The sequence below is a fragment of the Cheilinus undulatus genome, linkage group 18, assembly GCF_018320785.1.
Source record: "Cheilinus undulatus linkage group 18, ASM1832078v1, whole genome shotgun sequence".
NCBI lineage: Eukaryota > Metazoa > Chordata > Actinopteri > Labriformes > Labridae > Cheilinus > Cheilinus undulatus.
The window spans coordinates 29,851,962-29,877,250 of record NC_054882.1 but is presented as its reverse complement, the minus strand read 5'-3'; the positions used below and the strand labels follow the sequence as shown (position 1 = coordinate 29,877,250).

General features: G+C 40.5%; 1 protein-coding gene across 5 annotated transcripts in view; it reads left to right on the top strand.

The window, feature by feature from the left end:
* The window catches only part of tiam2a (TIAM Rac1 associated GEF 2a), a 123,786-nt gene that overhangs the window by 17,389 nt on the left and 81,108 nt on the right, over positions 1 to 25,289 (top strand). Inside the window, exons 1-4 of one of the 5 annotated variants that reach the window (XM_041811918.1) lie at positions 13,973 to 14,132; positions 16,057 to 16,186; positions 20,779 to 20,974; positions 22,747 to 22,856. The exons of 1 other annotated variant lie outside the window; for it this stretch is intronic. The gene's annotated coding sequence lies outside the window, so the exon portion shown is untranslated. Of the gene's footprint in view, positions 1 to 13,972; positions 14,140 to 16,056; positions 16,187 to 20,637; positions 20,975 to 22,746; positions 22,857 to 25,289 lie in introns of those variants that run through there. 3 more of the 5 variants (XM_041811919.1, XM_041811917.1, XM_041811920.1) reach the window with 3 other exon arrangements.

The window sequence follows — 25,289 nt, the reverse complement described above, 5'->3', positions numbered from 1 at the left end:
TGTTTCAGAAATGTTAGGGAACTCAGGGGTGTTTATGTTTTGGGAATCTCTAACAATTTGGAAGGGGATTTTCCAAGACCTCCATAACTTTTGGTGTAAATTTAGTTTATACCTTGCGTTGATAAGCTGTTGTAGTCCATGATCAGCAAAATGACAACCCCAGGGGTTCTCATCTTGTTGAGCCTCAGGATCCACCGTCAACTCCTAAGGAGAAATCATTTCCCAAATTTCTGATATTTTTTAACCAATCAGATTCTTTTTTTTTTCCAGCCACACATTCACAACCCAATAAAAAGGACTCCATAACCCACTTTTGGGCTTGCCCAGCAGTTGAGAACCACTGGACTACACCATACATCTCTTACTGACTGACTCCATTTCTCACTGAGTAAATACACCCCTAAAAAGAAACGCTCAGAATGTATGAAAATAAAGACATTTTAAAAAGCAGTATTTTTGTGTTGTACTGTAAGATTAGTTAGTTTTCCTCATATAGCCATCATTTTTGGTGAAAACTACTTCCTCTTCAGAGACAAGGCTTAGGATTTGTGGGTGTCAGATCCTTTTTTATCCCATATAAGTGGGAGAAACTGGAAATGTTCTCCAAATAAAAGTTCAGGTTGTTGGGAGATTATGGCATCCCCTATAGGCAAAGTGGTTCTCTTATCTACTTGCAGATCTTGTTCCTTGTGTATAAATTAGTGCTTTCTAATGAAAATCTCACCATGCTTCCCTTAAACAGCCAAACATATTGTAAATTGAGAATTATTTTCATGGAAAATGAATAAAAGGCTGTTTCAGCTCCAAGCACTGAATTACCTAATCTGTCACACACCCTGTGGCAGCGGTTAAAGACTGAAAACAACAAAGAAATAGTCAATTTTGTCCCTGATGGTTTCTTTCACTTTTATAAAAGAATTAGTATTAAATTCACTCTGTTTCTAAACTTGGTAAAGACTCCTCACCGGAGCTTTGACAAGGGAAATTATGTGTGATTTAGAGAATTATTGGGGGTTATTTGGTTCAGATGAAAGCTGGTTAAGCCTGGATTCCTGACAAAACAAAACAATGGTGTTAATCTCTAATAAACGTGACTGGATTAACCTGTTAAAGTGCAGCTGGGTCAGTTAAACCCCATTAGTTAACTAGCTGGGCAATATCTAAAGTTCTATAGGCTGTAACAGCAGCCCTGTGTGAATTCTTCATTGGATATCATTAATTTACAAATGTGCTTAATAGTAATGCAATTGTGAGCTTGAAACAAGAATTTTTCAGGTATCTGGATAAGCTCCTTGACTCACAGTAAGCCTGGAGCTTTGTGGGCCCCTTTAGCTCCTGAGCCCTGCAGTAGTTACCCTCTTTTCTGACTTAGTGGTGTCAGTCTGAAGTCTAATGCTTCCCGTGACCTCCCAAATCAGCAGACCTAAACAACATTAAACCTCTTTAGGATGTGAAGACCTGGAGGCTTTCCCTCTTATAGAGCGCTCCAATATCCTGTTCTCCACAGTCCAGGATTTGTCCAGCAGCCCGTAAACCATTCTAAAAAACCTCTTCAAGAGGAATGCTTTACCTTCATTTGATGCACAATATGCAGTGTCAGTCATTTTGTCCACTGCCTCTAATTAAATAAATAATCCCGGTGTGGTCCTTACTTGTGGATGCTCTGCCCTTTCACAGGAGAGGTTACCCATGAGCACTCACTTTGTTGTCTAACCGAAAAACGCATGCGCAAAAACACATCACAGCACATAGGAGAACTAATCCGATTTCACAGACCAAGCATCCCAAAGACTCCCACATGCACACATCCATTAGCTATTATTAGCTAAATAGGCTAATAGGTAAACACACAGACAGGGCTGCTGGAGAAAAACAAACAGCAGGGGAGACCTGCTGCTGCAATATGAAAACGTGCTGAGTGCCTTCCCTTTGTTCTCAGCGTGTGGACACAAAGTCTAAGAGGCATACGCTTTAAGATCGACCTTTATAACTGAAAACTAATCTCACTTTAATGTAGTGCAATGTGACTTTTCAAACCTATAATTTTCTTTGTGCATTGTTTTGGCTTCAGAGAGCAATTACTTAAAGGTCAGCAGTTGTCATTGTGTTACTGACATTACCTGGCTACTGCTGTTATGCCTGTCAAACTTTCTCTTTCTCTCCTAGCAAATAAGCATTTTACATCAGCCATTTTTTGCAGACTTGTCAGACATATTCCTTACTCAATCTGCTGTAAATCATTTACCTGTGTTTTATCCCTTACAGGCTGAAATCACCACTGGTATAAATCCTCTCAGGCTCAGTTAGATTTAATGGGACCTGTCGGTGGACAGCCATTTTTAAGTCTCTCCAGAGATGTTCAGTAGGGTTCAAGTCAGCTCTGGCGTTGCCACTCTTGGGCATTCAAAGAGTTGTCTCCAAGCCACTCCTGTGATGTCTCAGCTGTACACTTGGGGTCATTGTCATGTTGGAAGGTGACTCTTCAGCCCAGTCTGAGGTCCTGAGTGCTTTCATTAAGGATATCTCTGTACTTTGCTCCATTCAGCTTTCTCTAAACCAGTCTCTCAGTCCCTGCTGATGAAAAACGCCCCCACAGCATGATGTTGCCACCCCCATGCTTCATTATTGGGATGGTATTGGGAAGGTAATGTGATGTGCCCGTTTCCCTCCAGACATCACGTTTAAAAATGAGGCCTAACGTTCAATCTTGGTTTCATCAGACTAGAGAATTTTGCACAGTCTGAGAGTCCTTTGAGTCCTTGTTTGCAAACTCCAAGCAGACTTTCGTGTGTTTTGCACTGAGCAGAGGCTTCAGTTGAGCCACTCTGCCATAAAGCCCAGATCAATGGAGGTCTTCAGTGATGGTTGTCCTTCTGGAACTTCATCCCATCTTCACACAGGATGTCTGGAGCTCAGCCAGAATGACCATCAGTTTCTTGGTCACCTCTTCTACCAAGCTCCTTCTCCCCTGATTGCTCAGTTTGGCCAGGCCAGATCTTGGAAGAGTCCTGGTTGTGCCAAACGTCTTCTATTTGAGAATTATGGAGGAACAATCCTGTCTCTGAGCTCTGCTGGCAGTACCTTTGACCTCACGGCTTGGTTTTTGCTCTGATATGCATTGCCAGCTGTGAGGCCTTCTATAAAGAGGTGTATTTCTTTCTAAATCTAGTTATGGTGATTCTAGTTATGGTGTAGGAACATCACAGCAAAGATCAAGAGAAATGGGACACACCTGAGCTGAATTTCAAGCATTGTTGCAGAGGGTCTGAATACTTCTTTAACAGTCAATAGGCCTCTTGTTCATCCATTGCTTTCCATGCCATTCTTGTAAACATATACATCTTAGAAACACTTGAGTGCATATTTGAAAACTTAATTTCACACTGTTTGGACCACAGCAGCAGTGGTTGTCTTGAACCTGCATTTCACCAAATTATCTAAAATGCTAATGATGCTCTCATTAGCTTTGATTGGTACTAAAGATGCTAGCTGAACAGCTCATGACTGTGGCTTTCATTAGTACACCATTTAATCTTTTCCCTATTAGATGATTTTTTAATTGCAGGGGCTAAAAAAAGACGTCCAAGCGATATTTTCCCTTAATTGCTGCATTGTGAAGCTAAGATTTTATAGCTGCAAAAAACCAACTGAAGCCATCTGATATTCTGGATTTAGCTCTGTTAATTGTATTTCTATTGCAGATACTGACGATCCCTTTTGGAGTAGCTTATGTTCACTCCCATGGTGATGTTAAAACTGCTTAAACACAAACATGGAAACATGAGCCCACAGGTACCATGCTAATCCACTGTTAGCATGCAGTCTCTACAGGACCTGCAAACAAATCAGTCCAGACAGTTTGGAGAGGAAGTGTCAGCTTTCCATTAACAGCTCCAGGCTTATTCATTTCCTACTTTGTTTAAAACCTGAGCTGCCAGACAGACAACCTCCCTGCTTGGATTTCTGCTGCTCTGCGTTGTAATTGTAGGTGATGATTTTGTGGGAAAGACCGAGAACAGCGTGTGTTTCTAATTAGGAAAGTGAAATGAGCAGATTTTAACAAGGTAATTTTAACAGCCCTGCGCTCTGCTCTCGTCACATGGGTGTGAAAGTGGCTCTCGGCGGGGAGCGGGGAGGTAATGGGTGTGGGAATGTTACCTTAGTGGGCTGAGGGTGGGACAGTAATGGAGCAATAAGAGCCAATTTGTTTCTAACACTTTGGATATCACACTTGGGACCGGCTGAGGCCAGCAGTATCACATCCACAGCTGTATTAATTAGTGAAACACTAATTGTGTTTTTGAATACTTTTGCAATTAAAGAATGTAGTTAACACTCTTTACTCTCTATTCAAAGTTGTTTGTGCCTGTATTGTATTTCTTGTTTTCATTTCGTCTGTTATTGAATTAGAACGAGCAGAATTTAGCAGAAGCTCAGCCCAATACAAATCACATTACACTTTAGAGTGAATGATTGCATTTGGCTCATTGGGATCAGCCTTTGCCATTTTCACTGAATAGAGCTTTTGATTTTTAATGTATGTTTGTTGGCGTCTGATATGTTCACATTGCTCTCAGTTAATAACTCAATAAAGTGGCCTTGTGTTTGCACTGGATTCCCCTCCTCTGGCTGCTGGCTGTGAGGCTGTGGTTGTACTTATTCGACCAGGAGTAAAGAGATTTGGAGCAGCTTAAATTGTCACTCCAGCCCTCAGCTACAGACTGCTTCTTTATTCTCTTACTGTGAGTCTACAAAAGACAAAGCTTGTCCAGTCCTGATCTTTCTTTTATAAAGTAATCTCCCAACACTCTCTCAATCATTTATATCCTTTCCTCTTTCTCTGTGCCACATACTTGGCCTTTTACATGCTTGAAACTTTGTCATTGTCAAATCTGACCTACATTCAGCTGAAGAAAGATATAAAAACAGGCACTGGAGTGTTTTGTTTGGTGGAGTTTTAGATGGATGTCGTGCTGACCGCACGTTGAGCTGTCTAACATCAGTCCATCAGTCATATTTTCTCTCTCCATGTTTGGATATGGTACGGTGCCACCATGTGCCTCACTGACATGGCTTGATGGGAAGACAAACATGGGCTTTTAGGTTAAACAATTTTCTTGTCAGTTGCTGCACATTCACTGCTTGAGAGAGAGAAAATCGAGGCAGATGGTTGTTTCAGAGTGAATGTAAGTGGGCAACGTTTCCAGACATGAATGGGTGCAAGCAAGAAATTCAGTGCAGATCAAATATGTGGGCTTAAAAGGATAAGAAGAGACTGCACTGAGTTGGAAAGTACTGCAGACTTGTGGGATTTAAGGAAAGTATTGAACAGATTCCATTTATTTCAAACAAACAGATGGTCCTATGTGTCCACAAAGCTTTCTGTATTAGAGTGAGGAAGCTTTAGGTTATAACATGAACTCTATGCAGCTTTTTTAGGGTAACACGATCAAACTTAAGACATTAAAAGCGATCACATAAAATGCCTATCTTTTGATTTATGCCCTGGTATGTTGGATTGACCGTTTCATTTCAGGTTAATCTGGGAAATCTCCCATACAAAGTGTTTGGAAAGGGCAGGACATTACAAAAAATTCTCAAAAGGTGATTGGAAGAACCTCCTGACTGTCACATTCATCACAGGCCAGTCAGAGTGACAAGACAAAATGAGTACCAGAACTAACCTGAGCTCTTCAGCCTAACCCTGCCCTTGTTTATGAAGAGCAAAGCTTGTTGGTGGATAAAATTCATGCCGAAGAGACCTGCAAAGACATCCTCTCTGCCAAGAGAAGCTTTCAGTCTGGCTCTTTGCTCTTGTTATAATAAAGAAATGTCCAGATCTGATAAAACTACTGCTATACAACAGCCAATTGAGCTAATTGCTACACAGGAGGGAGCCATGGCTATTTGCTTCTAGTACAACCAAACCCATAGCTACTGCCTCATTCTTCTCAAATGATGCTGACTGGCTAGAACCATTGTCAGACCAGGAAAAAATTATGTAGATTGGAGCTTTGCAAGATGGTTTTGCCTGATGATAGACATAGAGTCTCGCAAATCCGCCTACTTTGCAAGGTTACTAATTTTGTACAACATGAAAAGATGTGCAGACATTTAAGTATAGAAATACACAAGAGAGTCAATAAATTAAATGTGAAAAAACCCTGTGCAGCATCAATATCTGCTGATCTGATATCTTGTTACTTTTGGAATAAGAAAAATGAGTTGTAAGTAAATTGCAACAAACATGAAATCCTGATCAGAAGTCATACTGTTAGATGCAGTATGAGCCCAAAACATACAGTCTCTGTGAAGTTTTATAGCCATACTGCCAACTTTTTCACCATGTGGAGTTTACATCCTGCTAGTTATACAGTAGTTGAGCTAAGGTTATAGTCCTGCTGTGCTCCTCAGCTGCGCATTCATTGTGGGACCACGGAACAGTGCCTGTGTTTATAGATTTGTTTTTGAGTCATTTTCCAGCACTTTGTCTGCAAATACCTATGCACTTTCTAAAGTACTGTTTGTTTTTAACTTATTGTTGTGATCTGACACTGAAAGGTATTATTTATCATGATGTGTGCTGCTGACCTCTTGGCCAGGTCACCCTTGTTAAAGAGATCTCGATCTCAGTGGGTCTTATCTGGTTAAATAAGGGTTAAATAAATAAATTTTCAGTTAAACCAATGGTCCACAGGGTTAATTTTCTTGACAGCATCTTTTTCTTCACATGCATACGTCCTAATGAGAAGAAATGCTGTTAAAAAGTGGTCACTTCACTATGTAACCCCACATGTTTTGAGCAGTAAGACATTACTTGGGGTTAATTGGCTGCACTGTGGTGATAATGATGCCCATAATACCGGTATATTGGTGGCTTCCTTATGCTGGGTGTAATGTTTTCTGCCTCCATATAGTTATGAGCAGAGGCTGGATGTTTTCAGGTTGTCCCTCCAAGGCATTCTTGGTAATGCAGTATCTCAAGCATGCTTGGACGGCTTTTCTTTCCCAAATGTCCACTCTGACTCAAGGATGAACTGATAAGATTTTGGAGGCCAAGGGCCAAAAGTCAAGCTCACCCGGCCTTATATTTGTCCCTTGCCCTTCAGGTGTTCTGATGGGCGTGATTCTTAAGTGTGCTTTGATGAGTTTCTGCAATCTTTGCACAAATGTTCACTTACTTGAAGATGAACTGATTAGATTTTTGAGGTCAAAGGTCAAAGTCATGGGCTCATGTGTTGCTTGGGAATGTGATATCTTAAGAACTCTTTGAGGGATTTACTGTACTTTGAACTCAGTTAAGGTCAATAGACCTTATGTTCTTCCCTTGCTTAAAGCATTTATATGAGTCACATTTCTACAGAAAACACCACAGCCCTTCTTACTGACCCATCACTGTACTTGAGCTATCCATCAGCTGGATCATCACATAGTTATAGTGCCCATAAAAGTCTTCACCCCCTTTGATGTTTTACCCTTTTATTGATTTCATAAATGAATGGTGGTCAATACAATTAGGCTTAAAGAAAACAATTACAGAAAACCTCTCTACTGTCAAAGTGAAAACAGATTTCAACAAAGTAATGTCAATTAGATTAAAACAAAATATGTAATGAAAAATAAGTGGCTGTATAAGCATTCACCCCCCAAGTCAGTAGTAGACTGCAATCACAGCACTGAGTCTGTGCTGATAGGTCTCAATCAAGCTTGCACATCCGGACACTGCTATTTTACTCTGTTCCTCTTTGCAAAACTGCTCAAGCTCTGTCAGGCTGCACATGGATCAGGTATTTTCAAGTCGAACCACAACCTCTATTGGATTGAGGTCTGGGCTTTGACTCAGCCACTCAAGAACATTCACCTTGTTGTCTTTGAACCATTTCTGTGTAGCTTTCTCTGTATGCTTCAGGTGATTTTCTTGCTGGAAAATAAATCTCCTCCCAAGCCGCAGTTCTCTTGCAGACTGATTGTCCTCCAGGATTTCCTGTATTTTTGTTGCATTCATTTTAGCCTCTGTCTATGCAAGCCTTCCAGGGCCGGCTGCCAAGAAGCATCCCCACAGCATGATGCTGCCACCACCATGCTTTGCAGTGGTTTTTATTTAGTTGACATTGTTTTGTAGAAATCTATTTTCATCTTGACATTAAAGATGTTTTTTGTGTTTCTTTTTTGTCAAAAAAAAACAAATTATATTGACCATGATTGATTAATTTAATCAATAAAATGGTGATACATCCAAGGGGGTAAATACTTTTAATATGCACTGTAAATAACCACCAGGCAGATTCTGTTTAGATGAAAAATAGATACTTAAAGTTCATCTCTTGTTGCCTGACTCATTGGCGTGATTGTGCCACCCCTTATTTTTTTGTTTCCTCGCCACTTGGCAAGGAGCTACTTCTGTAAACGGTATTTTGTTTAATATACAAGAACACTATTTAAAAGGCATGGTTTTGTTCCTTTCTTCCATCAGTCTCCTATGTGAGCTTGTTGTGACTGGATTGTCTGCAATTTTCTCAAGAATTCACAGCCAGTTCTCATTCATGCTGTCATGCTCAATTCCCAGAATGCTTTTCAAAAAGATGTCCTTTAACAACCTCTGTAAGCCTACCTGAAATAATTCATTCTTAGGAGAATCACGAGTAAAAGTAGATGGAAACAGGCAATCAACCAGAGATAGAAAATAGATGAATCTTTGGATCAGCTCCATGTCATGGTGCGCAAACATCTTTTCACTATGACAACAACATTTTCCACACTTCTCTCAGACACAGTGGCCTCAGGTGTAAATTTGGTCTTTTGTTTACCAGAGCCAAAACTTATTTTCCACAGGTGCAGCCTCATTTGTGTTGTTTTACACTCCCATCCTCTCATTCATCACACGGCCATCTCAATCTTTTTCTCCTCCTATGGGGACACAAAACCCTAATTCAACTCCTCACTCTGTCACACCCCTGCGACAGTTTCGACACCTAGAGCTCATGTAATCAACAGCCCGGCCCCCGTGCATGCTCTCTTTCTGTTTCTCTCTCTGCTCAGCAGCATTTCCACGCGGCTGACAGGCAGTCAGATGGACTGATGCTGCAGTGGGTGGGGGATGGATTCATTAATGTATGCTCCTACTCCTCCTATACACCCCTTATCAATCACCTATCATCTATAACTCCTAATGCTGGATTCCTTCATGTATTGGGGGGTAGGAACTGAAGGGAATTTGTTCAAAAAGTCCTTTAATGTTGAGTTAAAAAGCTTGATGATGTACTTGTGCTCCACCTGTCCTTTAGAGACCCCAATATTTCAGGCATGAGAGGTTAGTCTGTGACACACATTCTCAGTAGTTGTCATTGATTTCTCATTAGCTCAGCTCTCAGGGGTCTATGAGCTATCACTAGGATCAGATCTGTTGTGTTCAATTAAAGCCTTTCAGAATGGTCTGGCTTGTTCAAACCTTATCTCCCCCCATGTCACTCCAGTGCCTTTTGTCTGTGAGGATTTCCATTGTCTATTGTGTGAGATGTCGCTGCTCTTGCTGCTTTAATGTCACTTGCTGTTTTTAGAAACAAGTTGTCTGAGGGTGTGGCGGGCGTTCCTTTGTCCTGCTCACACCTTATGAAAATGACTTACTCGTGTTTCTGGATGCTGTTTCACACAAAAGCCACCTTTCCTTTCAGGAGACCACAGAAAACCCTTCTGCACTGGCTTGCCAGCCTTTGAAACAACTGTACGAGACAATCTGCAGCCAGGAGTCATTAAAAGCTACATGACAGATGAGAGTCGTAATAGCGTGTGGGCTCTGAACAGGCTCACCCTCATATAGTGGTAATAATGTCTGGATCAGGTTGTACAAGGGGCAGCGGAGAGAGGAGTGAGAAAATCACTTAGCAGGGGATCAGCCGCCCCCTCCTTTACTAATACATGCAGTATCACACTCTCTCATAGACACAGAATTACCATGACGAGCCTATTAGAGTGGACATAATGGCAGAACAAAGTGTTGATAGTGAGGATGGCGGGACTGGGGCTGTCGTGAGGTGTTGATAAGTGTGTGCATGTGTGTGAGGATGAGCCGGTCTGAGGGGTATTTGTTTGTAAAAGAGAGAAAAAAGGAAAAGACGGTCGAGCTCACTGTATTTGAAAAGAGCAACATCAGTATGTCAGCCATCTCATGTCTTTCTTTCACCAGCTTTCTTTGGATTCAAGAAAAAGGTGGTCCTTTAATGGTTAGGGGGCTGTTGTCAGACATACAAACAGGAAGTGATGATGACTGGCAGGATGTCTGTCACAGCCAATTATGGTTAATGAGATGCGGAGTGACCAGAGAGCCAGAAAGATGCCAGATGACACAGGGAGCAAGATGCTATCCGGAATGCTTCACACTGGGCGGATCACTGACCAGCTGAACAGACAATATATTATTAGAATCTGGAGCAATGACAGGCCATATTTCAAGGTAAATCATTCGCATTAGACAAGGGTTAAAAGCGTTCTCCAAACATTAGCATTTAGAGCTGTCACACATGAGAAAACAGCGATGACTGACAAGTGCAAAGGCTCAGCAATGGCCAAAATGACTAGATGATGGAATCAGTCATCTAACCATGCAGTATACATTTGCAAACATTTGAGAAGAGCTCAGTGACTTCAAGAGTGGTACTCTGATGGATGCCACTTTTGTAATGAGAGGGTTTGTGATATTTCATCCCTGCTGGATATTCCACAGTCAACTGTAGGCGATATTATTAGAAAGTGGAAGCATTTAGGAACAACAGCAACTCAGCCAAGAAGCAGAAGACAACGAGAAATCCCAGAGTTCTGAACTTCCTAAATGTAAGCACAAAAACTGCCAAGCATCAGATAGAGTGGTGTAAAACACATCATGTCTTGACTGAGGAGCAGTGGAAATGTGTTCTATGGAGTGACGGATCACATGTCTGGGTTTGGTGGATGCCAGGAGAATATTACATGACTGACGTCATTGTGCTAAGTGTGAATTTTGGTAGAAAAGGGAAATCGTATAGGTATGTTTTTCAAGATTTGGGCCCCTTATCTCCAGTAAAGGCCAGTCTTAATGCTTCAACATACCAAGAACATATTGGACAATGCTATGCTTCCAACTTTGTGCCAACAGTTTTGAAAAGGCCCTTTTCTATTCAAACATGACTGATCCCCAGTGCACAAAGCAAGGACTATAATGATATGGTTTGATGAGTATGGTGGGGAGGAACTTGACTGGCCTGCACAGAGCCCTGTCCTCATTAAAAAACTTTGGGATGACCTGGAACAGAGATTGTGAGCCAGGCCTTCTGGTCCAACATCAGTGCCTGGACTCATAAATACTCTGCAGACTGAATGGGCACAGATTCCAAAAGAAACACTCAAAATTAAACAAGTGCCAGGCTTATATCATCTTTGTGTAAAAACAAACACTGCTTCATATTCTGCTCTCTTCATTTACTGATAGTGTAAATGAAGTAAATATGTTCAATACTACATAGCATTGATATAAAGGCAACAAGATCAGTAACTAAGGAGGATTTCAGGAGCAGACTGTCCTGCATTTCTAGAATTTTTTTAAGAGTGCGAGGGCGAACATTAGAATTTGATAGATATTTGGTACGTCATAAAAAAGTGCAAATAGATGAATGCTAATGTTAACCGTTCCTGCATCAAATTAATGAAGATTGTAAGATTCTCTGCATGCGTACAATATGCATACTAGAGCACTGCTGTGCAACATTATCACAGTTTATGGAGTTTCTATTCTGAGCTTATTGTAACAGGAAAAATGGTCTATTCATGAACATAGATAACAATTTATCATTAATTCGAAGTGTCAAAGATCCTGGTTCTTCTGGAAGAATAAACAGGCCGATCTCAGAGTGTTAAAAATCAATGTTCAGGTCTAAAACGCTCATCTTGTAATGATTTACACCCTCTTCCATTCTAATTTGTGTGCATAAATCCTCTGACACTCCTAAAGATGCATAATAATTATGTTGATTTAGAAACAACATTCATGACTAACTGGGGCTGTATACCCCGTGGAAAAATAGAAGTAAAGGGGCACAAGAGGCTTGTTGTGTAGACTGATTTAAACTGTTCTATGATGAAAGGAGCTTAGCATTATTCTGCAGCTACAATGGGCAGCAGAAAGATTTATATCTCTATTCAGACCCCATATGCAGATTATGATGCCTGACCAAATAGCCACATTATGAAATGCAATAGTGGATTCTGGTTTACGAGCACTGCAATGGAGATAGCAGGAAGGAGGGTCTGGTCATCACATCCGTGTTAGCAGGGAGTGGAGGCATTTGGATGATTGAGACTGATAGACTGAGAATGAAAAGGAAGGAGGAAATGTAAGGACCAAGAATAACAATGACAATTCTTCACAGACATGCAGTTTGATTGTCTGAGGAGACCGAACCTGTTCCCTATCACCCTGCTTATCAGTACATTAGCCCATGTGACAGACAGGGCTGTCAGTGTCATGCAAAATATGCTCGACCAGTTCATCTTTTCAAGTGAGACAGCTGGCCGAGAAGCTTTCAGTGCAAAAATGCAGCTGGAAAACAATTACATTTGACAAAAGCACTCAGCTTTTATGTACAAGGATGTTTGGGTGTTAACCTGTGAAGGTCCATGGGACATTTTATTTGTTATCTCCCAAATTTGAAAGGATCCTTATTGGCTAAATGCAGCTACACATGGTTAATTTATCCCATGCTGCAATCATCAAAAAAAAAAGTGTAAAAACAGCTATTGCAACTGCAATTTCTCATTTCCCTTTTTCAAAGAATATAACATCCTTTTAGTTCAATCATTGGGGAAACATAGCAGTAGGGGCCAAGATATCTTGACTTTTAATTGCCAAGACTCTGGAGACACTTTGACACTTTGATCAGTCTGCTTAGACTTGACTTCCTGTTTTATTTTACATCACTGTGGTTACATGGAGATGCTGAGGATTTGTGTGTTAAAAAAAGAAATCTTTTTAAATTGAAATTTTTTTTTTTTTTTTTAACCATAATCTACGGTAAATAAGTTTATCCTGCTATATGTGTTTTTGATTAAAAATTGCTTTGACAAAGAAACCACTTGATTTCCATGCCAATATAGCTACTTGAATTGAATTTAATTGAATTTAGAAGGGACAAAAAAGCTTGAGATTAATCATGATTTGAAAAAAAAAGTAAGTGCACTAATTGTGGACATTGATAAATCGGGATTAACTCAATCTTGACAGCCCTCCTAAATAAAAATAGAAAAAAACTAATGAAAAATCCAAAATTATTATCGCACACCACGTAAATCTGTTTAGCCGTGGTAAAACACTTTTTCTTTGTAAAGTGTAGGGATTGTACCAGATTTAGAAATTTTCTGGCAGTAATTACAGTGCACAGGTCCATTTGGAGATGTAAAGTGACAACTTTCCTTCATTTTCATTCATTCCTTATGGCTGTCCCCAACTTCCTACCCCCAACTGACATTTAGGATGACATGATTGCTAACAACCTACATACACTATGATAAGTACAAACTTCTTTATAGCTGAAAGTCCAATTTAAGAAAGAGAGCTTAATTAAAGACACAAGGACTTAAGTCAAGGTTTCTTTCCTAAAAAATTATAATAAAAATGTTTAAAAGCTGACAAAGCTTCTTCTGAAAGAAAGTATTTCAATGGCTAAATGCAGAAGCCTGAATGCAAAATTATCAAAGTTGATGAGTCTGTTGTAGGGCAGGACCTTGAAAGCTTCATGAGAGGCCGCTCAGTGTCAGCGAACCAATGTTTGGGAACCGCTTTTCTGAGACGTTAAATCATATCTGCTCTGTAGATATACTTTCCATGAATCTGCCGGTTTTCCATGCTGTAATGAAGCACACGGCCATCCCCCCTCTGTGTGTCCGTGGGAAGGAGGAGTTTAACCCCACATTGTCTGGGAGGAGTCCGCAGTCTCTTGGCGCTCCGTCCCAGGAACGTTTAGTCTGGAAACAGAGAAACCGTGGAAGTACGGCAGGCTAAAATCACTTTAATGTTTCTATTAAACGTTTAATTTAACGTCCACGAGGAGGGAAGCACGTGAATACTGAGAGGAGAGAGAGCGTTCAGTCAGAGGGAGCAGAAGCCGGTAAGTTGTAAGCGAACTTATCTCTCTGTCACGTTGGTTTTAAAAGACATAGTTCACTCTGCTTTGACGCATTTAAATTGAATATGCGTAAAAAGTTTGAAAGCTAAGCGAAAGTTTGCTAGTATTTGTGCTAAATTCGGTGTTTAATTTACTAGTCACTCTATAGTGGTTGTTTTGAGTGGTTACTCTGCTGCTGATTAAAATAGTTAAAAACATGTGACCGTTTAGTTGTGAACGGTGTTTTATTTTGAAAGTACACCGCTATATAAAGGCAGAGAGTTTTTGTGTTAAGCATACTTAAGAAACAGATAATAAGCTCTCCCTTTCATATTATTATTATATATCTAGACTGTTTGCTCATTAGCATGAAATATGTGTCATTAAAGTGTTCGTGTGGTGGAACATAATTATGTAGCTTGTGATAAATAAGACAAACAGCATCCTGTCAGCATGCTCTGCATTGGAAATTAATGAGACCCCCTAAAGAAAGGTATCAGGGTGTCATGCACTTGACACAATACATCACTAAGTGTGGAGGTGTTCAACTTGTAGTGTCAGTGAGGCTGCTTATTGCATCTCTGATTTATGAACTCAGAGACTGGGGGGCATTGGTCATTCCACTGAATGCTTAGATGTGATTTACCATCAGTTTGTATTGTTATTTAGGCTTGTGCTGGGGTAGAGGGGCTCTCTTGCCACATACTGAGGTAACAAAAGGGCCCAGGGACCCCTGCAGGGAAGGGCCAGGAAGGAGCAGGAAGAAGGGATCATGGAAACCCACACATGAAGGTGTCAGTCTTACTGCCTTACTGTCTCTGCACACCACTGAGGAGGGTTGTAATAATAAAAACACAAGCTAATGTTTGACTCACAGAGGCTGGCTGGCATTGTTATTGATCTGTCTGAAGGCTGTCCAATATTCTTGCAGCTGTATCATAGTGAAAGTGTTCAGTTGAGGAAATGTGTTGTTTTAGTGGTAATTAAATTTAATCATTATTGATGATGGACTGGATAGGAGGATGCACTGTAAACAGTTCTAATTTGGGTTATTGTTATTCAGGAATTAGGGCCAGCAGTGCGTGAGCACAAGATAAAGGAATGTGTTCTGTTTATTATCAGAGGGGGAAACATGCTGTGTGATTGGTTTATATTTCATCCGGCCTTTCCGTACCTCTGCTTGTGTAATGGGCTTCACGGAAATAGTAACGTACTTACATAATTGTTGGAGTTCTTAAGCATGCACTCGGCTCTGTTTGTAGAGATCAGATACTTTGATTGCCTGGTCAGAAGCGTTGGCACATCATGCCTAGAAAATTCTTGTGGCAAAGAAATCCTCAACCATGAGGAAAATTATGTTTTTACTAGCCTGGTTTGGGTCATGATTCAGAACGACACTGATTGAATGTGGACTGCAATTTCCTTTTTAGTGGAAAAAGTGATTGTTTTGCTTGTTAGCTCGTTTCTCTTATGACACAGATGAGAGTTATGCCTTGCTGCAGGACTGTCAGTAGTCAGAGTTGTTTACAAAAGCAAAGTGAAATGCTACCTCTCTTTGGGTGGCACGGAGTTGCTTCACAGGCATCTCTTGTCTAATTCAAGTAGAAGGGCTCCTTTATAGCACAGAACAGAGGGATCATTACAAAAGGAAGCACCCTGAATAAATACAACAAACATCTGTTTTGAAGTCAGTCGGTTTACAGTAGGTAACTTTTGTAGACTTTGGTGAAGACATGACTCTTCTTTTCAGCGACACTTTGAAGAGCAACCTTTGAATATGCAGACTGTGTATGAATGCTTGTCATCGTTAAATTTGAAGTGCTATATACTGAGATGTTTCATGTCGTCTCTGCACTTTCTTTCCATATAAGGTGGCGTGCATGTGACTTATCAGGCATGGGTAACGTCTGTGCTTATTGTCACGCAGGGATGAAGGCCTTCTGCTGTCTACCGTTGGGGCTCTACATCTTCAAGGCAAAAGGATTTGTAATGGATCAAATTGAAATCAATAACCGTCTCTTTTCCCATTTCTCTTCAAATTCTCTCCCTCGACTTTCGTGAGATGTATTTTCTTTTTAAATCTAGACAGGGCAGTCGAGCAAATATAATGTCAGCCTGTGTTTCTATTTCCTTCTACTGTGGTCGAGATTATATTTGGCTTTCAAAGTGTTCGCTGGTACTGTATGGCTGGCAGAGTCTAGAGTGGTTGCTATAAAAAGCAGGTGAACTAAAAGCTGGTGCTGACAGCATCTTGGCCGAGGCTTCTTATTTGCTACCACACTCACTGAACCAAAAGACACATGGGAGGCTTTGACCCCATGATACAGACAGCTACAGGTCAAAGAGCTATCACCAACTCAACATTAACTTCACCAAGACGATCTTTAAATGGCAGTTTTGAAAATGCATTAACTGAAACTTGCCGCTAAAAATGGCCGTGCTTTGTTCCTCCTGTGCTGCATAATTGAGTGATTCTGGATTTGACTCGTTTTGCTGTGGCTACTGCTTTTGTATACATACACCCATCCACTTTGAGGGATTTGCTCAGTCAGCTGCACTTTGTGTATTTGCTCAAATATAAGATTCCAAGCTCTGCTGCACAAACAGGAACCTTCTGTCCAGCTCTGCAGAGCAACTTTGTCTCACCCAGCTGAACCGATACCCCCATTCATGGTCTTCTCCACAGCCACGACTCCGGGACCTTTAAGGAGATTAATGCACAGGTCTAAATTGATTTGCACTCCTTCTGGGTCACTTGCTAAAGAATGGATTGTAGGTTTGCAAAGAAAATGAAGATTAAATTGTTGTGGGTGCTTTAACAATGCGCCAGACAAGGTAACAGATGAAGAGTTACCTAGTGGATTGAGGTGTAGGTGAAGAAGGGTGTTAGGTAGCTCTTAAACAGCGCCAGACGACTTCACTTGCGATCAAAGCTTTCATTAACCTCAAAGAAATAACTGCAAGACATGCCATTACCTCTCTGTTATTGATGGTGCTATAAATCATATTACCAATGGTGTACATGAAGCAAAAGGCCCTCATGGCAGCACTTGAGTAGCAGTGCATGTAATTCCTGTAAGCTTTGCAGACGGCGGACGATATTTCAGTCTGGAAAAGGTGCTGTTGCAGCACTTTGAACCCCACCGAGTGATTTACAAAGCACGGAAATACAAGTGGTAGTTTGATTATCAAAATGTATGAATGATGAGGTGGAAAGGACAAGGACTGCTGGGCGCAAAAGCTATTTTCTAGTGTATTGATCTGCGTACAGAGCTTGATAATCTCTTGACAATCCACCTGCTACAAACCCTTTTGGAGTCTTAGATCTTTTATGCTCAAAGAACATCCTTCCTGCTGTTTTAAAATTTATAAACCTTTGATTGCAAATTCAAGCTGGAAACAGTCAAGGTACATAAAGTTTGTTTTTTGTGTGACTGTGTTAATGACATCTGTGTCAGTCTCTGAAAAGATGACACATGAAGGCGCATTCTCCAGGCGATCAACAGCTCTGTTTGCATGGAAATACCCCCATCCTGCACCCCACCCCCCCACCCCACCCCTTCTCTTGGCTCTAAGCCTACTCACCGGTCAATCCTTATAACAATAGAAATTGTGATTGATCTGCTCTACCTCAGCCCAGTAGCCAGAAGGTCTCACTTACTATCCTTGTCCTATTGGAAAGGCAAACACAGCTGGTGCTGCAGGCCAAAGTGCTCGGTGGTTGGATGTTCAGTTGGCACCATGTGTTTTCGGTGATGGATGGAACAAATTCTTGGTACACATGGACTCCATTATATTCCACCTGCTCATCTGTAGATGGGCATTGACCAGACCATTGTGTTTGATCAAAGCTAGACAGTAACACTTACAAAATGGTGCCATTATTTTAATGATTGCTAGTAGTGAAAAGTACCTAAGGAATTATCTTCAGGAATTTTCAACCAATAAATAATGTATGTGACTTCTACTTGAGTTGCACAGGATCAAGAAAGGTTATCCACATTGTGGGATTTTTACTAGACTTTAATTAATGATTTATTAAACCTTAGGATCCGACTGAGTTGGGACCTATAGAGGCAAGGCAAGTATCCTTCCTGGCAACTGTCAAACACATTCAGAACAGGCTAGTGAGTTTGCTTCATCGCGTCCATATACTTGGTGGCAGAAATCAGAATGGAGAAGGTACCTACAGCGACGTTGTACGACTTAATATATGTATTATATCATAATCATATAATATAACTATTTATTATATGGCACCACTTTTACCTGTCCAGCTTTACTCTGGCTACATAATTACAACAACATGCTTACATTGTAAACAGAACAATCCTTAGATTTTTAAGTGTATTGAGCAGTAGAGGACCTGTCTCCTCCTGTTATTGCACTATTATGATTTTAAAAGCGAAGTAAAGCGGTGCACATTCGAATGTTGATAATTTTAGCAAAGGATACATATGTGCATCCTTGAAAATTTTTAGTCATTTGAAAAAAATTGACATCGTAACAGTCCTGTGAAAGCAGCCAATGTATCGTTCAAAAACTGCCATTCCAGGATTCTTCCTTGACTTTGAGAAGCAGCAAGTCTGTTGTTTCCAGCCCTGGCCCCCTCTAGACTGCAAAAGATGCATTTTGCTCTGCCAGATATATACTCCTGTTGATAAATTCTGTAGTAATATGTGTAATATTCCGCAGTAATATGTGTAGTGCACATTTTGTACACAGAAAGTTAGGAAAGCTTCATTGTTAGATGCCTGGAAATCATTTCATGGAGCATGAATCAGCATTTTCCAAAGTAAAGTGTCTCTTTGTGTTGTCCTTTGGGCATATTTTGACATTTTACTGAAACACTAAATGAATAAGGTATTTGCAAGGACAGCTACACTGGCATCAAGACTTCTTTAAAATGCTTTAAGATCAATGCCTGTTTCAGTCAGCTCTATACATGTTTCTCTTTGGGATCCCTCTAGTTGAAATACCTAATTTGACAGAGTCAATGACATTTTTGTCAAGTAAGATTATTCTGTTTTGTTGCTTTCTGCTCATTTTTAGCCCCAAATACACCTGGATTGCCATGTCAACTAAAATCTATGGTATTCTAATAAGGAGGAGGTGTTGAGTGTGTGATTTAATTCAAATCCTTTGTTTTTCCTAATTTTTTAAGTTACACATCTTTCATAAAAAGCTCTGCTGGTGCACAACCTGAATATCATTCTGCACTCTTGCTTCCTTGTTTGCTGATGGTTTCCACTGACCAGCAACTTAATTTGTGTGCATTTATTTGCATGAGTTAATTCATCATGCAGCGAGTTAAACAAGGTTCTATTCTGCTTTATGAATTGGGTAAACCAGCTGGTTTAGTCAGTATTCAAAACACCTGGCTTTGGTGGTGTGATGCACTGTGAAAAGTCTCAGTGATGTTGGACTGTATATGGGCGCTCATAGAAAGCCTCTTGTCCAGTCAGAATCCTCCATAAGAATTAACTGTTGTTTATCTATAATTGAAATATGAAAGAAAGCCATGGCACTGATTCTGCTTTCACATTTAAAATCCTAATCTCCTTAATAATCAAGAGTTCATCTTTTTGAACCAGTGGTTCTTAATTATGTCAGGTTTCTTTTAATTTAGATAACCATGTACAGCTTCATCACAGCCTGATCCGTATTCATATGCAGTATAATTTTCTTTAGGATGATAAATCTATTTCTGAACCACAGTTAGAAAGAGCCGATGGGAAAGATGATGTGATGTGAACTATCCATCACTGACCACACATGGATCCAATAATTTTCAGTCATCCATTTATCATGGTTGTATCCCCATATCAGCCATCACAAAGAGAAAATTGCTATATCTCTGCAGCCTTGCAAAATATTGATGTTATTTCCCGTCTTTTACTCTCTCAGTAGCCTGCTTCAGCCCTTATCTGCACATTGTCTGGGGCTTCATGACAGACATGAAGTGCTTTTGAGCTCTTTAGCAGCTGTTGTGTTAGTGTTTTGTTGAGGAACATTTTCAGGTTCATTAGCACCCCTTCCCCTGTCCAGCCCCCTCCCTGCTCCAGCAATCGGTGGTTTGATCTTCGAGCAAGATAAGCTCTTTTCCGCACTTTTCAGTCTCCGGGCCTTGTCATGTTGGTTCAGTCATTTGGCGTCCCGCCAGTGTAAACAGAGACACGGTTCTGATTGCTTCAGGTCACTGGCAATCCTGGCATCTGTTCAGTGAAGGAGCTCAATTAAAGCTTTTTAAAAAGTCCTTTCTACAAAGAGGTAAATGTATCCAAATTACTTATTTCCTCAGGCAACATCAACATGAAGGTATAGCAGGCTGACAGGTGTCAGCTGTCAGAGAGTAAAAGTCGTGAGTGAAAGCATTGAGGAATAGTTGAAAGGACATTTTATCAGTATTATCTGCTGTTCTGTGAAATGGCAGCAAATTAGTATAATATGCATCAGCTACTCGTTCAGGGGACTAGAGTTTTGTTTGGACCAGGCTGGAGTAGGAGCGGCTGTGTGTGGCCTTGCTTATTTTTACAGCACTTTCTAGATGCCTACAGATCAGCTAACCCGTCTCCATTTCTGGCAATGGTAGACTTGAGTTTCCTCATCGCCCAGAATCTTCCAACTTTATTTTCTGTGCTCTGCTTAGGCCAAGACATGATCTCTGCTTGGCTGTTACATAAGAACTGTTTGACTTGGGTTTGCTCACTCTAACCCAGAGGGAACAACTTACTCACACCGCCTGGCTCGCTCTTCACGCCATCCGGACTGCACAGCCCACAGCTCAGGTGGTTTTAACAGTGGATGGGCACAGGTGTAAGGGATTTTCTGGACTTTTCAACCAAGTAAGCATTTTGTAAACCACGGAAATCATTAAAAAAGCACAAGAATTTCAACTTTACGTAACCTGAAGTTGCCAATAAGTTTGTCTAAGTTTTCAATATTTCCATACATTTTGATACCACTTTTAAAAACAATACATCCTGTTATTTTACTCAATTATATAACTGTGACAAAACTTAAAAGAACACATCTATTTCATAAGACTGGTGCCCAGGAAAGGAACAAATCTGTCGAAAAATGCATGCCAAGTTAATTGAAAACAGGAAATTACACAATATTGTATGCCCGGACTTCTTTTTTTTTCAATCAGTCAGCTTTGTTGGCAAAGTATGCTTATGCAACAGGAAATTTTACTCCAGTAAGCTTTGTTCTCAATGTACAAGAATTAAACATTTGATATAAAAAATAAAGAAACTGAAAAAGTATGAAGAATTAAGATTTAAATAATATCTTGTAGGTATTATTTCTAGTATATACAAGTTTGTGTACATTTATAGTATGGTTGCAAGATTTGCCAAGGGTGCAAGGATGCTGACGAGACATATTCAAAGTATTAAACTTCCAAGGATGTGGGGAAATTAACATGAAGTAGATAAAACAATTTAAGATAGTTGATTAGTGCAAACAATATGCATTTGAAGTTAGTTATTTTACCACAGAGTTAGAGTTACAGTGAATAGATAAATTGATAACAGTGTTTGAGTCTGTGGAGTGGTCATCAGAGTAACTCTGTGACTGTTGAATGGCCATAAGCCTTTTTACTTCCCAGTTGTGGCCCCTTTTTTTTTTACAGCAAACATGAATTTACTGCCAATAACAGGAGCCTAACATTTATCCGAAGACCAGAAGGTCAGTCTTATCCCTGGTAGGTTCCTCCATGGGTTGACGCTAAGTCAAGCAGATTAACCAGAGTACATGTTGCTGCTCAGCTTGTTGCAGCTTGGAAGAGTCCTGCAATATTAATACACCCCCATCCTCAAACACTGTGTTAGAGCAGATGCCACCAGGCTCTTATAAATGGTGCTTTCTAAAAGTTTTATCAGTCAAGGGTTCACCATCATGTCAGAGGATTATTAAAGGTTGCCACTCAGGGAGATGAAATGTGATGTTTTGAAATCTTTAAACCTTTATGTCGCTATTTTAGTGAGGATGCTTAGGTAACTAGTTCAAATTAGTGCTGCAAACACACGAGACACGTGTGTTTGCTATGTGTTCATTGGATACCAGAGGCTATTAATGGTATTTGACATTCAACTGTCATTGGAGAAGCTGACCCTAATTTGTCTGCAGCTCGATTCTAATGTTATTAAATGTTCTGTAGCCAAGAAAGTGAACTGTGTGGTTTATAGACTCCCACTTTCCCATTTCTGTCTAAGAACTACTGCTTTGATATAAAAAAAAGAAAAAAAAAAAAGGTTATAAAGATCCAAGAAACACTTACGCATCTTTGGCAGGTGCAGGTAGACAGATTTATCTTTTTGACACAGCCTTTCTGCCTTTGTGCTGGGTTGGAATAACAACTTCCATGGCTTTATATTTTTCACAGACTTAAATTTATCTTCTTATTTAACTCCAAGTGCAAAAATGCTTTCCAAAAATGTTGAACTTTTCATTTTCCAAAGGGTAACTTACTGTGAAGCAGAATCATTTTTGCTTGCAAAATAAGACAAAAAAGTTGGGATATTTTAGGGGCTAAAAGACTGTAGCATCATTTAGATTCTGACCTTTGATGAGACTGTGTGACCAAACCTTTCTGTGTCCTTGCCACGACTAGGACAGAATGGATCATCCCACTCAACCTCTCAAACCTCCCTCGAGGTTTGACCCTCTCAGCCGGACCACTGTTGTCTTTTCCAGATGGATCTCCCTGGATGTGGAGGATGTGTAAGTGTCTACAGTTTAGACTGTGGTGAAAGGGGAACGACTGACTCACAGCTACAACTGCTGTGTATCCGGTGTGTGATGAAGAATGTGGGGCCACTGTGCATGTGTTGTGCAGCTCTTCTGCCTACATTCTTTCTAGCGGTATAACAAGCACTCTCTTTCATGCCTTCATTATCCACACTGAGAGCGTCGCTGCTTGTGAACTGCCTGTTGGCTTTAACAGGGTGAAAGTTCTGATCGTCTCCTTATCTGCTTTCATCTTCCACTCGCGTATAAATAAACCTCTTTCAGACATGTTTCGTTTTCTCTGCACCCACCTCCCTTTTATATACTCATTGATATTCGCCTTGCGTGTGCCAGGATCTTGCGTAAAGTAAATGCATATACAGCAGTGAAGTCATTCATTATAAATCATTTCCCCTTTAGAGGGTGAAATCATTTATTCACAGTCTCATGAGGTTAGTGATCCAAGGAGCACGCCCTGACTGGTGACTAATAGGTGGCTGATGTTGTGTCACTCAACCCTCCCGACATGCACTGGAAACACTTTGCTGTCTAGGTTATTGCATTTTATCTTCTCTGTCAAACAAAGAAGTACTAGAAAGTGTTATTTAATTTTATTTGCCTGAGGTGTCTGTGCAGGGTTATGACAGTTTTCATCAAAGACTGCCAGCTTCCTCAGTCCGAATATCTGTAACTGCTGGCATCGACTGTGTCTGTTAAAGAATGACTTTAATAACTGATATTTTCTTGAAGCTATTTTCAAAACCACGCTTGTCTCTTTAGGCGCTCCTCCTGCTCCTCAGTAGTAATTTTGCGTGTGTTGGAGCGGGTGGTTTTGTCTCCAGCAGCAAGCCCTGTGGTCTGCTCGCGTGGAGAAATCGGCCTCACTGGAAAGTTGCGGCTGTGCTTTCTTTATTCTAATAACAATATTACACGGTGCATAAATTCGAACTGGCATGCTCATGGCTTTAGCTTTTAAAAACAAAGTCCAGAAACACCAGGAACTGGGGTTTCCTTTCGGTTAAGATGATTTCTACAGTTCAAGGAGCTTTCTGAAAGCTGCACTTTTTTGTCTCATGCATCATTTCTTTCTTTTAACACAGTGAGTCATATGGTAATTTGTCTCATAGATGATGAAATTTTGAACTAAGAAGTTGAAAGCTCGTTTGTTTCCCTTTTGCATGCACAATTTTTAATTGTCCCTTAAGTTCAGCCCTGAGAGAAAGTTTAGCATTAGTCAGGGGGCAGCTTTCCAAAATGATGATAATGTGTCTGCGTGTGTCCACAGGGTTTCTCTAAGTGCTCATGTTTGGTCCCAGACAAGCCTGCTGCTTTTGCTAATCATGCTATCATACACTGCCACAGGCTTTTTTCTTAGCCAGCAAGTATTTTAACAAGCTGGAAGACTGGGCTCATTCTTTCCAATCTTTTACCACCATCCATATCATCAGGCTTAATGTCTGGGTTTTTTAACCTGCAGTGCATTGCACTTCGGAGTAGCCGCAGGAGTCTGATGCCAAGCTACTCTTCTATAGCATGAACAATTTCATTATCATCTTCTGTATGCTGTGTGCAGAGGGGCATCAGAGCCACTTTGATGTAGTGGGAGACAAAATAGCCTCCAAGACAAGTCAGATCAGGTTAGATTCTTCAGACCAGGCTATGCCTCTGTGGTCATTAGTGCCGTTTAGAGTGGGTTCCAGCACACGAATATTGGCGCTGTATGTTGTCAGAACACCCTGCTTTCAGTTCTGTCATTATCCTGCCAAGATGGTGGTGCATTCTGCCTGATAATACAGTGCCTTTAAAGTATTTATCTGTGTAATGTTTTAACCATTTTATTGATTTTATAAATCGATCATGTTCAATATAATTTGGCTTTTTGACTAATAAAAATTTGTTGTTATTAAGTAAAATTGCAGTGCCCAGAAGTGCAAGAATGATTGGTATCTATCCACACAGACTCAGTGCTGATTGCAGCCAAAGGTGGATCTACTAAATACTGACTTGAAGGGGGTGAATATTAATGAATTGATAAAGTGAATTTCTATCATTTTTCGCCCCTTCTCCTTGTTTTTATTCTTCCCTCCCAGTAGATGTGGGAGAAACATTTGCCTTTTACCCCTATAATGAGAGAAACAGTGGATGTTTGTAGTCAGCCGCTTGCCTCAAGGGTTAAGGATTCATCTCGGTTCCACAAGGCCTTCCCCCTGCTAAGGCGAGAGGGCTGTGAATAAATACCACCCTTGTCCCCTCATAATGGAACAGCTTGACCTTCTGTGACCTCTGCTGGTCAAAGCATCTGCCTGTCGATTCCACCAGCACATCCTGTGGGACCTCACCGGGGCTGTCACATCTGTCTATGGCCAGTAATTCAATTGGTCAAGGAATTACATTAACGGAATAAAAATTTAAGACAGGGCCTGCCAT